Genomic DNA, 12,870 nt, shown 5'->3' on the forward strand with positions numbered 1-12,870 from the left:
AAACGTCAAAAAATGACGCAACTTCCGGCGACACGTATGACGCCGGAAACAGAAAAAAAATTTTGCGCCAAAAAAGTCTGCGCCAAGAATGACGCAATAAAATGAAGCATTTTCTGCCCCCGCGAGCCTAACAGCCCACAGGGAAAAAGTCAAATTTTTTAAGGTAAGAAAAAATGATTGAAACAAATGCATTTATCCCAAATATGAAACTGACTGTCTGAAAAATAAGGAATGTTGAACATTCTGAGTCAAGGCAAATAAATGTTTGAATACATATATTTAGAACTTTATAAACAAAGTGCCCAACCATAGCTTAGAGTGTCACAGAAAATAAGATTTACTTACCCCAGGACACTCATCTACATGTTTGTAGAAAGCCAAACCAGTACTGAAACGAGAATCAGCAGAGGTAATGGTATATATAAGAGTATATCGTCGATCTGAAAAGGGAGGTAAGAGATGAATCTCTACGACCGATAACAGAGAACCTATGAAATAGACCCCGTAGAAGGAGATCACTGCATTCAAATAGGCAATACTCTCCTCACATCCCTCTGACATTCACTGCACGCTGAGAGGAAAACCGGGCTCCAACTTGCTGCGGAGCGCATATCAACGTAGAATCTAGCACAAACTTACTTCACCACCTCCATCGGAGGCAAAGTTTGTAAAACTGAATTGTGGGTGTGGTGAGGGGTGTATTTATAGGCATTTTAAGGTTTGGGAAACTTTGCCCCTCCTGGTAGGAATGTATATCCCATACGTCACTAGCTCATGGACTCTTGCTAATTACATGAAAGAAATATATATTCAATTAGTATATATATTGCCTCTTATTAGAGGTACAGATGGAAATTTAAAATATACAATATATAGTATAAAGTATAATATGTACTCCTAAAATTATATTTAATAATTCGATGGACCAAGTGGTTAAAAAATAAAAATAAAGATAAAAGTACTTCTATAAATAGAAAAATATTAAAGAAATTCCTTAAAAAAATTCATTTTTTTTGCTCAGTCCCAAGAGAAAAAATAAAAATAGAAAGTGTAGAATCTTCTGTGATATTGTTGTTTTTTGTTCAGGATGAATCTTTCAAAGTAAGAGTTTCAAAGTGTTAGAATTATTATGAGGTATTAAGTCCCAAGTGTTATTTGAAATAATATTTCTTATTTTTGCTGGCTTGCAAATATTTTTTTTATCAAATAGTGTGTGTCAAATTCCTTATCATAAGTGAGTTGATCAGCCAATTTTTAGTGGTGTTTACAGTTGGTTGCTGTTGTAGTTATACAAAAGTGTAATTAAACAAAAGTGCAGTATAGTGATAAACTTTATATCAACGTTATTGTGATATGCTAGACCTCCTGGTCCTGTGTTACAAACTCTTATTTGTAGTTTTTATCTTAAAACCACTAAATACTAGCGTTACCCTTCTTCTGTCCTGTGTGTCAGTGGTGTCTGTTCCTTGCAGTCTCATTATCACACTTTGATCTGAAGGGGGCGGCTTCAATAAATCCTTAGTTGCTCTATCCGAAAATAGAAATTTTTCTTCTTCTTTAGGTAGAATGTCCCTCTACTTTAGAGCTTATCAATTTTCTTCATACAGCTGGTATTGAGATCTCCTTGGTGCCAATGTATACTCTCATTTCCCCTTGTTAATGGGGTTGTATACAGGCTTTCTTCACAGAATCGTAGCATTCACCTCCTGGCATTATATTGTATCTTAATATAAATACAGTATATTTCATATTTCTAAATAAATTTTGAATGCATGAAAAACCAGAGTAGGTCTGAAATGAAAGAAATAATGTTGTTAAAAATGTCAAACATTTATACATCTATTAATGCAGCTATTATTTAATACAGCAAACATTTATCCAATATAGTAAGTTTCAGATCAATACATATACACATGTGTTGTTAATATAGTCTGGGTGTGGTGAATGTTAACTTATTTGAATTTATATTAAATTCATTTCATATTTAATATTATCCAAACAGACAATCTCTCAGACTTATCTATTTACATTTACTGTACACCCACTTATTAAGTTCAGCAAATACCCATCCTAATATGCTACTGTTAGGCATTTTTTTTTAGATCCACAAATACACATTTTTATTGTGTACTTTAAAATTAGAATTTCCAAGTTACAATGCAAAACATGTGTTTCTGCCAGTCAGTACAGATGTGTATCTGAGTTTCAGGGGCAATTAACAGGTCTGTGCTAATTACTATATCCCTGGCTTTAGTGATGTTCAAAGCGGTCCTTACAGACATTAGCAGGCCCATTTATCAAAGGGCTTGCGGACCTGATCCGACACTGCGTACTCGATCGGGTTGATTTCCGGCGATTCCTGTCCGCCTGCTCAGAGCAGGCGGAAAGGGTTATGGAGCAGCGGTCTTTGTGACCGCTGCTTCATAAGTTGTGTTTCTGGCGAGTCTGAAGACTCGCCAGAAACACGGCCCTTCAAGCTCTCTACGGAGCTTGATAAATGGGCCTGTTAGGCTCTCTACCTGTCCTCGCTAATTGAGCCAAATGTTTTCCCTTTTTTACCTAGCTTGTCTTAAGCAACAAGGAGGTCAGGAACTTTAACTTCACACCTTAGGCAGGAAACATTTGAAAGCAATTCCTTTGTTCTTGAAATCTGTAATTCAGAACGAGAAGGAGGTTTGTTTTACAAACAGTTTCACAAATAAAATGAGTTCTTGGTCTTATCATACATCTATGTGTAGATAAATATACATATATATATATATATATATATATATATATATATATATATATATATATATTATTTAATAACACTCACAGATATCCTGACAATAGGTATAGCTGTAGTATACCATTTTTAATCAATTTTAATATGCTTTAATGTTTTTTTATAGAAATACTTAAAACTCCTGTTCCCCCATTTAGAAGAAAATATTATTTTTATTTTAAAATTTACATTTCTGTTTATATCTGTAGATACAAAATATATATATATATTATCTGTCTATTCATATAGATATAGATATAGTTTAAAGTGAATTGTTTTACAGTTGTTATCAGTTAAAGCCAATTAGGGGCAGGTATGTAGCAGTGTAATATCTTGAGAAGTGAGCAGGTGCATTTCAAAGTCTAAGGGGCCGATTTATCAATGTCTGTCCAACATGATACGATGTAGCGTATCATGTCCGACAGATATCGCTGAATGCCTTCAGCATACGCTTTCGGCATTTAACAATGCACAAGCAGTTCTGGTGAACTGCTTGTGCAATGCTGCCCCCTGTTATCAGGGGGTGTCAATTAACCCGATCGTATCTTAAGACTGCTGCTCCATAACTGCTGTTTCCGGGGGAACCTGAAGGCTCGCGCAGAAACAGGGGCATCAGGGGCCATTCGGCCCTAGATAAATCGGCCCCTAGGATGTTTCTGCTTCTCAACAAACAATATTAAAAGAACAAAGAAAGATTTATAATAGAAGTAAATTAGAAAAAAATGTATTTACACGTTCGGATTCATTAAAGAAAAAAAAAGGGATTTCATGTCCCTTTCCCAAAGCATTAAGTTAAATTTAAAGGGACATGAAACTCCAAAAAAATGATTTCATAATTCGGATAGAGAATACAGTTTAAAACAACTTTCTAATTTACTTCTATTATCTAATTTGTTTCATTTTCTTGGTATCATTTATTGAAGGAGCAGAAATGCACTACTGGTTTCTAACTGAAAAAAATGGGTGAGCCAATGACAATCAGTATATATATGCATCCACCAATCAGCAGCTAGAACCTAGGTTATTTGCTGCTCCTGAGCTTTCCTAGATAAACATTTCAGTAAAGGATAACAAGAGAAGGAAGTAAATTAAATAATATAAGTAAATTGGAAAGTTGTTTACAATTGTATTCTCTATCTGAATAATGAAAGAACATTTTTGGGTTTTTATGTCCCTTTAAGATACAATATAATTGTTATACTTTAAAATACTAAATGTGTTCAGGAAATGGCTGCAACATCTGTGAGCTCTGTATGTAGTAGACTGATGAAACACAACCTTTATTCTCTCACACACCTGCTGTCACTTTACTATTATTCTTAAGTGACTTATCTTGGATTAATATTTGCTTCCTTGCCTTGTCGTCATTTACTCTTCTCTAATCTCTCACCATTTCTCTCATCAATGCGCCCACAAAGCACTAATGATCCAGAATAAAAGGATATAGTTTAAAAAGTCACAAAACAATGCTGTTGTAGAAAACAGCTACTTATAGTTATTAAACTTTACAGAACTAAATAGAGAAAAATATAATGACAGAAATTACCCTCTTGGTACATCATGGTTATGTTTCAGTTCAGATTAAACTTTCATGGTTAATACAAAGCATGCAATTCTCATTTTCAGTTTACTTGTGGTATCAAATATACTTTGTTCTTTGGCTATCCTTTTGTTAAAAGCATACTTAAATAAGCTCAGAAGCTGCAATGCATTACTGGTGGCTACAGTAGCAAACTTACTCAACAGAGGGCCCTGGTGTAAACAATTTTTGCACTACCCCCCTTTTACATGCTATACATACTCATATATATATATATATATATATATATATATATATATATATATATACATACACATATACACACACACACACAGTGCACTGCTCTGTATAAATATAATTAGTATGTATACTCTAATAAATGAGCTGTATAATGAAGGAATCTCTATACACTACTAGTGAACATGCTGGACTGTATGATGTGAGCATCTATATACAGATAATGACCACATGGGTACACACCTATGTATAGACTGGCTGCTATGTGCCCCCGCCGCCCCCCCTGGGTAGCTAGCCAGTGATTCTATAATTGTATTAGGTGACCTCCCTAAAATAAGCAGACATGAAGAATAATTCACAGTCGCCTAGATTACGAGTTTTGTCGGTAATGCTGTGCGGTGCTAACGAGCAGTTTTCCCTTACCGCTCACCTACAGACAACGCCCGGCGTTAGCCGCTAAAAAATTTAGCTCCACATCTCACCTCAATACCAGCGCTGCTTACGGTAGCGGTGAGCTGGCTAAACATGCTTGTGCACGATTTTCCTATAGGAATCAATGGGGGAGAGCCGGCTGAAAAAAAACACCTGCAAAAAAGCAGCGTAAAGCTCCTAACGCAGCCCCATTGATTCCTATGGGGAAATACATTTTATGTCTACACCTAACACCCTAACATGAACCCTGAGTCTAAACACCCCTAATATTACACTTATAAACCCCTAATCTGCTGCCCCCGACATCGCCGACACCTGCATTATATTATTAACCCCTAATCTGCCGCTCCGGACACCTCTGCCAGCTACATTATATGTATTAACCCCTAATCTGCTGCCCCCAACATCGCCGACACCTACATTATATTTATTAACCCCTAATCTGCCGCCCCCAATGTCGCCGCAACCTACCTACACTTATTAACCCCTAATCTGCCGCCCCCAAAGTTGCCGCCACTATATTAAATGTATTAACCCCTAAATCACCCCCTAACTTAAATATAATTTAAATAAATCTAAATAAAATAACTATGATTAACTAAATTATTCCTATTTAAAACTAAATACTTACCTATAAAATAAACCCTAAGATAGCTACTATATAACTAATAGTTACATTGTATCTAGCTTAGGGTTTATTTTTATTTTACAGGCAAGTTTGTATTTATTTTAACTAGGTACAATAGTTATTAAATAGTTATTAACTATTTAATAACTACCTAGTTAAAATAAATACAAAAGTACCTGTAAAATAAAACCTAACCTAAGTTACAATAACACCTAACACTACACTACAATTAAATTATGTCCCTTGAATTCCAATTGGCTGATAGAATTCTATCAGCCAATCGGAATTAAGGTAGAAAAAATCCTATTGGCTAATCCAATCAGCCAATAGGATTGAGCTGGCATTCTATTGGCTGATTGGATCAGCCAATAGAATGCGAGCTCAATCCTATTGGCTGATTATTAATTGTATTTAATTGTAGTTTGTTTAGGTAATTAATTTAATTATAATGTAGTGTTAGGTGTAATTGTAACTTAGGTTAGGTTTTATTTTACAGGTAAATTTGAATTTATTTTAACTAGGTAGCTATTAAATTGTTAAATTAAAAATAAATACAAAGCTATTGTAAAACTATTAGTTATATTGTAGCTATCTTAGGGTTTATTTTATAGGTAAGTATTTAGTTTTAAATAGGAATAATTTAGTTAATGATAGTTATTTTATTTAGATTGATTTAAAGTATATTTAAGTTAGGGGGTGTTAGGGTTAGATTTAGATTTAGGGGTTAATACATTTAATATAGTTGCGGCGACGTTGTGGGCGGCAGATTAGGGTTTAATAAATGTAGGTAGGTGTCGACAATGTTAGGGACGGCAGATTAGGGGTTAATAAAATTTAACTAGTGTTTGCGATGCGGGAGTGTGGCGGTTTAGGGGTTAATATATTTTTTCTAGTGGCAGCGATGTCCGGTTCGGCAGATTAGGGGTTAAACATTTTTATTTAGTGTTTGCGATGTGGGGGGAGGGGCCTCGGTTTAGGGTTTAATAGGTAGTTTATGGGTGTTAGTGTACTTTTTAGCACTTTAGTTAAGAGTTTTATGCTATGGCGTTAGCCCATAAAATTCTTAACTACTGACTTTTAAATGCGGTATCAGTCTTGACAGGAGAGGCTGTACCGCTCACTTTTTGTCAGACTCGTAATACCGGCGTTATGCAAGTCCCATTGAATATATAGGATACGCAATTGACATAAGTGGATTTGCGGTATTTTCGAGTCTGACCAAAAAAGTGAGCGGTACACCTGTCATTTCAAGACTCGCAATACCAGCGGCCGTTAAAAAGCAGAGTTAGGACCTCTCAATGCTACTTTTTAAGGCTAATACAAGACTCGTAATCTAGGTGTGTGTTTTCTATAGAAATAAGCAACTGAAAATCAAAAGGAAAAAAAATGTTTTTGTTACATTTCAGCACAAATGTAGTAAGCATTTATACTGCATCCTGCAGCCAGGGGGGCTTTTTGAGGCCTCTTGCACCAATTTTAACATAGGGGAGCACCATGTACATCTATACAACTGGTCAATTTAAGTTTCAGCTAAGGAAATGCTAATGGGTTAAGCACATAGTTATATTTAAGCCATAGTACAGTAATAAAATGTTCTAACACATTAGAACATTTTACGTTTTGCACTTTAAAAGGGACATTTTACTGTAAAATGTCCTCCCCTTTAATGTGTTCTCACTTATCTGTTTTACATACTGGTGCATATTCAATTGTTGCAAACCACTCTTTTGCATTTATTTTGTCATTTGAAATAGCTGATTTTGCCCTTTGACATTGCCACCTATACTTAAAATCTGAATATTCTCTGTAGGAAAACTATGTAAACAGGAGATAGCAGCATAAATAAACCTCACAGTGGGGGATGGAGAGGAGAGAAATATTTTGTATCTATTCTGGTTTCGTTGATTGCACCCCATGAAAATTTGCATTTCAACACCTAACTATTAGATTCTGTGTTCAGAGCAGGGATAGGCACGGACCAAGGCTGTGGCGGACATTTTCCAAAGTACAGACGTTAATGAAGGACACCAAGGTACATTTCAAATTAAAAACATCAAAAAACACTCTCTTTACAGAGAGGGCAGTGGATACATGGTGGAATAGCCATCCAGCAGAAGTAGTAGAGACTTTGAAGTAGTTTAAATATGCATGGGAAAGGCATAAGGTTATGCTAGCTATAAGATAAGGCCAGGAACTAATGAAAGTATTCAGAAAATTGGGCAGACTAGATAGGCCGAATGGTTCCTATCTGCCGACATATTCTATGTTTCTATAAGTCAGGAGAGCGACACTTTGCTGTCAAATGGGCTGCACGTTGGATGCCCCTGGTCTAGTTCCACAAGTACATATTAGTCATCTAATCAAACAAGTTTAAAATAACATTTATATAAATACTGCTTGTGGTATTACCTTTTATTTATTTTTGTTATATTGAGAGTCTGCAACTCCTGACCAAACCCACCCACCTTGATGTTAATTGCATGATCATCATGGACGGTTAATTACTTGGTTACGTAAGGTTTGTCAGAGTAGGCAGCGGTCTTCTACACACAGACACCAGCACCACGCTGCCACACTGATCAAGGAATTAGGATGGGTCACGACTCATAGTTAGTTGACTGCAGGGAGCTTGCTTCTTCCCTCACTTTCCCGCTACTAAGAGTGGCACCGCTTGGGTCAAGGAGGAGTAAGGACCAGCATTCATCTGTTCTACTCGTCCCTCTCCTCCTTTCCCTCAAAATGGGTGGCGGACACTGCAAGAGCCAGTCAAGGACACCAGTGTCCGTGTACGGACACCTTGCCTAACCCAGGTTCAGAGAGAGAGTGAACATAAGAAGGTCTGCTCTTTCAACAGGGTCAGCCATTTAAATGGGCACACCCATACATGTAATACTCTGCAGTAAGTGTAACAGCCATTTGGAACACATTAAAGGGAAATAAATGTTTGAGTACAGTGTCCCTTTAAAGATGTGACCAGGTTTTCATTTTCGGTGGATTTCATAGCAAAATCATTGTTATGCAATCACAAATAAGTAGTCGCATATCCTATAAAAATAGTTTCAGAACTTTGCAACAAAGCTGCATACGTTTTCTAACTTTGATACTGGTACAGTTGCCAATATTGAGAGATTCTGTTTTAAAGAATGTAACTTTACCATATGTGTTCCAAAAATAAAGTTGTCTTCAAAAGTTTCTGTTTTAGGATATAACAGAAAATGAGTGCGACAGGTATAACTATATGCTTTTATTAAAGGACTATTTTTCTGACAAATTTAACAAATCTGTTTCGATTTGCCACCCCATGTAGCACATGAAAGCCATCAGCCAATCACAGACCTATACATATACACTATGAACTCTTGCACATGCTCAGTAGTAGCTGGTGCCTCAGAATGTGTCCATATAAAAATAGCATAATTTGATAATGGAAGGAAATTGGAAAATCACTTAAAACTGCATGCTCTATCTGAAACATTAAAGCTTAATTTTGACTTTAGTGTTCCTTTAATAGTTTGAAAGTCTTGAGGAAGAAGGGATGGTAGGATTCTGGAGAGGAGTTGTACATTTAGTTTTGACTGTAACGTGGGTATTACAGGATTCTCACAAAAGTTTTTTGAAGTTAGGGGAGAAAGTTTGGGTCCAATTCTTTCCGCAAAGCTTGTATTCCTAAAAATTAAACTATAGTTACATTTTGGGAATCACTTTAAATGATTTTGGGAGAATACCAGACAATCATTAAAAATTATGTCTTGGTATAACTAAGTTACATATGTTAGATCAGTATGGGTCTGTGGCACATTCAATTCCATGGTTATTTTTCGACCCCTTAGCACCCTCTTTTTTTTTTTTTTTTTTTTAATTTTTATTGAGGTATAAAGTATAATTTAACAATTCAAGTGATAATTTGCAAGACATGTAAATACAGAAAGGTAACACATTAACACTGGGAGAAGAATATAAATAGAAACAAAACATTAATATATTCAATATCACCAGATATAGTCATGTCATACAAGGAAGACAATTATTATCTAGGCATGCAAATAGAAATAAGAAAATGTAACCTCATGTTTTCTGTTATATAGCATCCCCATTAGAGTATATTAACTTAAAGACATAACGCATGCCCCTAGAAAAATATAAAGGCCACTCTTGGACCTCCTGAAATATAACTATGTCGTAGTAGGGGCCTTGGGGAAAGGAGAACAAGGAAAGTGGGCCACTCTTGGACCCAGAATGTAGTTGAAGAAGGTAGGTAATCAACACTAACATATAGTGAGTTACTTAAACAAGCACCAGTTATATACTTATAAAGGAGTTACTGAGAGTGATGTATGGAAATTAATACACAGTAAGTGAGTTCCTTAAACAAGCAGCACCTGGGTATATATTATTATATTATTTAGACAAGCAGCTATTGGGTATACTAAAAGAAAAGGAATATTAGCTGATATTGAGCTGAATTAAAGTGTTCTGAATCTTTAGCAGTCTGAAACATATTTGAACAGAAAGATGTTTGAGCACTAGCATAGGGTTATGCCCTCTTTCAGCAGTAACAGTTAATGTGTTCTATCCCTTTAGCAGTCTGAAACATATGAGTAAGTTACTTGAACTAGCAGCACCTGGGTTGATATTAGTAAGCTATTGAAACAAGCAGCTCCTGGGTATATCAAAATATGTTACCTGATATTGGGCTGCGTTAAGGTTGGGCTAAGTCAATGTGTACCAAATCTTTAGCAGTCTAAGACATATTTGACCAAGCAAAAAGGACAATGCATTCTGAGACATATTGGGACGCTAACACAGAGTTATGCTAAAATATTACTTTTACCCCAGAACAATATTGCCCTCCTGCAGCAGCAGTAACCGTAGCCGTCTGTGTATTTATCTAAGCAGTATTTTTACCCCAAGATAGTGCATTCTGATACATATTATAAAGAGTATAACAGGGGGCGGAGCTAGCCACACAACAGAGGAGACGTGTTTTTAGAGTGCTCCTGCTGCATTGAGTAATATTATTTTAAAAAGTAGAATAAAAACCCAAAATATAGGAAAACTGACTGAGCCAGGGGCAATACCAGACTCCGCAGTGCCTGAGGACAGCCTTGCAATTTGCAACGGCACATATTTTGAGGAGACCGGACGGCGATAACACCCCTAACACATGAGGCCTATAACGGCTACTTGAAAAGTGAATCATATCAGCAGCAAGTATATCAAAGACCGATAGCATTACACTGATCGCTGCGCTAACATCAAGTGGACCGCTATCCATATCTGTGCCGGAGGAGGGAGAGACTGGCAGGACTCCAGGTACTAATATTCCCCCTAACAAAGAGCTGAATAGCGGCAGTGAGGCAGATGACTATCCCGGTATTCCGGTAGCAGCTAGACCCAGAAACACGAGTGTCTCACTTGAAAGAAGGAGCTCTCCCATTTGTATCCGCGACAAGCCCGGGTGTTGGAGGGGGGAAGGGAGCCCGGTGAGAGAGCAGAAAGAGAGTGTGGTCGGCGCCATCTTGGATTTCATCTCCAGGAGCGCATTGCAGAGAGATCAAACACCGGACCATAGGTTCATAGGCTGACACACACAACAGCTGGGTTCACAGCGATCCAGGACTGATGCGATATTTTTGGGGACTCTTTCTCCTTCTCACTGCAATACTAAAGATCAACAAAGCGAAAGGCGGGAAAAAACGCCATTTTGCATCTTTATTCCCCTCTACAGAGTACTGCACTGGGTTCACAAAAAAATAAAATAAAAAATAAATAAATAAATAAAAAAGCTAAGTGGGATCCCTCTTCACATACACCCCCATTGAACAAGTGCAGGGTGGGATAAACTGACAGCAGTGCCTCATTTAAAACAGACTTACTGCTGATGACAGAGCAATAAAAAATATAGAATAAAGCCTGCAGATCTCCTTTCCTTTTTGGCCCTCCATATAAATATCATCCTAGCTGCCTGCCCTGTTTTAGAGGCGTCTTAAACCTGGGAACAGGACGATTCAGGTGGCCAGAATCAGGGGGCTCAGTAGTCTAACGGAGGAACAGGAACTGCAGGGACCCACAAGACTTCCTAGAAATTTTATATAATCCCCCCTCAAAAGGACAAGAAGGGAAATGTAAAGTGTCACACAAATTGGGGAAAGAAATGGCAAGATAAAGCACTGTTGATAATCAATGTGACTAACAATATTATCCACTAGCAAGCATGGACAGTTCTAATTAATGGTGTATCACTAAGCAATCTCTAGCTCATGGGTATTTACTTAAGCCATATAAAAATCTACCGGCTTTCCTGTGCTGGAACTACAGTTACAAAGTACACAATCTCTAAGGTGCAGAAAATCTATAACAAGTGGTAACAAGATGAAGAATAAAACGCAGACAGTCAAAGAATGCCTGTCAAAATCTCAAGCAAAACAAAAAGCATTAGATAAAAGCCTTATCACTCAAAACTCCAGCCCTGCAAAAAGCCCACAAACGGCTCCCGACCAGCTAAATTCTTCAACAACCAATAAAGAACTCTTGACTCAGATAAAATCTCTATTTCAAGAGGAGTTAAAGTCTGCCATTTCAGAATTGAGGCTGGATATTAGAGAAATTGGAGGCCGCACGGCCGAACTAGAAGACAAATTGGATAACATAGTCGAAGAAATTCCTCAATTACGTCATTCTATACAAGAAAACTCGACCTACATAACTAAATTAGAAGATCACATAGAAGATCTTGAAAATAGATCACGCAGATCAAATATCCGCATCAGAAACCTTCCAGAAACATATAAGAACCTGGATGAAACTATAACAGATCTTTTCCACCAACTAGTCCCTGAGGTCAAAGTAGAAATGCTACTTATGGATCGTGTGCACAGGGCACTAACGAAACCACAGCAATACACCTCCAGAGATATCATAACTAAACTTCACTACTATCACGTTAAAGAACTCATCATGAAAGCCGCTAGAAACAACCAGACTATCACATATGATGGGCATAGTATTCAAATCTACACTGATTTAGCCCCTATCACTCTCCGAAAAAGAAGAGATCTGAAACCTATAACAGCAGCCCTCAACGCTGCTCACATTAGATACAGATGGAACTTCCCATTCAAGTTAGTCTTTTCGATTCAGAACACCGTGTATAGCTGCACTACCAAAGAAGAAGGCTTTTCATTGCTGACTAAACTCAAAATCCCACATGGAGAATCCAGCACACCACCGCCTAGCAAGACAACTAAGAAAAACTATCACAGAGAATGG

This window comes from Bombina bombina, chromosome 4, assembly GCF_027579735.1.
Source record: "Bombina bombina isolate aBomBom1 chromosome 4, aBomBom1.pri, whole genome shotgun sequence".
NCBI lineage: Eukaryota > Metazoa > Chordata > Amphibia > Anura > Bombinatoridae > Bombina > Bombina bombina.